Below are 2,908 nucleotides of genomic sequence, written 5' to 3'. Positions count from 1 at the left end.
TCTATATATATATAATATCATTATATATATATCATATAATATTATATATATATATTCTATTGGGCTTTGTGCTTGTATGATAAAGCGCCCTATGAGGTAATGTTAGACTCGCGATAATCTTACTCTAAGTCGTTTGTATTGCACTTCCATCTTCAATGCGTGTCTGGGGGTTTGTAGATAATTTTAACGAAGTCGTATTCTTGTTGGTTATTACGACGATGTGTTAGAAACTCTGGTGAGGAGGTTCTTGTAGAAACACGAAATTAAAACTATAAATGTATTCTTCTGAGGTTTTACAGGCTGAAGATCAAGATATGATTGTACGTCTTCTAATAACGATAGCTTGATCGCTTCCTGCCATGATGCTGCTATCCTATTCCTCTGACCATGATAAAGCTTAGGTAAAGAGGTACAGGTCTTCTACATGAGATAGCTAACTCTGTTCTCCTGTCTGACCATCTCTGTTACAAGTTATGAAGGAGCAACAGTCGTTCGAACATATGAACATACATACAAATGACATAAGTTTCATACGAACAACACACATCAATGAGACCACGCTACAGAATCACGTAGCCGTTTGAATCCTAGGTCGGGTAGTTGTCCTCAAGCAGGGCGCTTGGACTGTTTTTCAAAAAAACAAATGATGACCACAGATGACGGCATGTCAACTAGCCTACATACTTTTGTATCCGTCATCTTTCGTCTCTAGTCTGATCACATTCCTGCAGCATCTTTTTTTATATATGGACTAACATTCCATATTTTTATTATGTAAACACTTACATCAGCTCGGTCAGCTACCAAAACCCACCACTGAATATTAACTCGAATTGACTTGCATTTGCTTATACGAGTGGTGGATACAGACACTATGTGAATATATATAATTATATAAGTATAAAAATTCTATGGTATAACATGAATTATTCAAGTAGTAAATATAAAACAATGATGTTGGTAAATAATAGTGATCACGTGATATATAATGATAGCAGTTTTTTCACTTCATCTCATTAAGATACATGCTACAGAAATACTAATGTACTCCCGCCAATTGCATAGACTGAAGATTAAAAATGATAAAAAAATCATATTTTAACTAATAAAAAATTTCATATATGATTGATAAAATTATTAATGTTTATGCTAACTGTTATATATCTTATTCATTAATCACATATCTAACTCATATATCTGCAGTATATTGGTTGATAAAAGGTATAGATTGAATTATAGGCTCCTGATTGTTTAATTACATATGTATATGGTTCATAAATTTATGATTATATGAAATGTGCGCTTTAAATAGATTCCTATTGCTTACACGCAAAGATATATTTCGATTCTCGTTATTTATGATCATCTTATTATAGATTCCTATTGCGTACACTCAAAAGAGATATTTCGATTCTGTTATTTTATGATCATTTCATATATAGGATACATGATACTTTGATATATATAGGATACATGACCGAGGTTATACTACTTCACTGTTAACTAACGTTTCGAACACTTTTCGACATTACACGTTCCAGACATCCACCTATAGCCAATGAAAGACGGCCTATTTCACAGGGTTATAAAACAAGGAAAATTTGACTGGGCGGGTCCAACGTTTCTAGTTTTTGCTCTCTGGCATCCTAAGCTTACACGATTATACGTTCGCGATGAATAAAAAACATATCCCCAGCACTAGTCCTTCGCCAGCAAGTAGAGTTGAATATCCTTCGGGGTCTTAAATTGTCGAAGTATGTCCTTTCGTAGTCGCTTCCGGACAGCCTGCCGGAGCCTTCCGCATTAAAACGAGATTACGACGAGTATGGTGTCGGTCGAGAAGAATCCATGGAAATTCCTTTCACATTGTAGGCCGGTTGTTACTGTGACTGTAGTCGTCCCGCTTGCGACGAACGATTTTGGGGGGAGGGAAAGTTGCGATGTGAAACTCTCGTACTGCAGGATACTATAACCAGGTTCCATTATCATCCTGCATTTAAATTATACTTGTCACAAGGGCAAAGTAAATTCGACAACTCCAAATACGGGAGGGGCGAGAGCCATTAGACGCATACTTAACCCACATGATTCGCCTGATATTTTGGATTCAAAAGAGTCCGCTGTCAAACTTGTTTATCGTGCATTAACAATGAATGAACCTATCCAGTCTATGATGCTACGTGTAGAGTAAAAAATGATCCATAATTATAAAAATAACCGATATTTTTAATACGAATCCCAAAGAAAATTCCGATATTACTGGTAGTAGTTACTAGACTAAAATGTGAAACGGACTATTTGTGAAGATTGCCAGGCAACGATAAGAGTCACGAGAAGATTAATCTGATTCTGGTATTTCTCTATGCTAACTGAAATTAAGTTTGTGATAAAATCTGATCCTATGTGACCTAACAAGAAGTTTCATATTCAATATTCTCAGCGCGCTCTCTGAGGTTAATTTTAAAACTTATTAAATAGGTAGGAATTGCAAGGGAAAAAACCACTACGTAACTAATTTCTCAAATAAACTTTGGTGTTTTTCAAGAAATGCGACATTTTCCCATGAATGTTTTACTTGAATTGTATATGGCCTAATGTTGCAAGTAATAGTTCCACATATATATCTTGATACTTCTAAATGTCTAGGAGGTTCAGAAAAATTAATTCATTTTGGTTTTATAGAATTCATTTGCTTATTGGGGTATTAATTTTAAAATGATTGCAACTCCTTAGCTAAAGTTGCATTGGTGCACGACCGGATAACACCTTGTAACTAACGTCCGGCCATGCGCATGAGAGTTCGGGCTAGGCAGTCCCTTTCTCCAGTCAATCTGCTTTTGCAAGCAGAGACGACACCAGATGAACTGTGTAAGCAGATTATTGAGGTTAAAAAGGAACAAATGCTGAT

This window comes from Macrobrachium nipponense, chromosome 33 (genome assembly GCF_015104395.2).
Source record: "Macrobrachium nipponense isolate FS-2020 chromosome 33, ASM1510439v2, whole genome shotgun sequence".
NCBI lineage: Eukaryota > Metazoa > Arthropoda > Malacostraca > Decapoda > Palaemonidae > Macrobrachium > Macrobrachium nipponense.
This window is presented reverse-complemented; position numbering follows the sequence as displayed.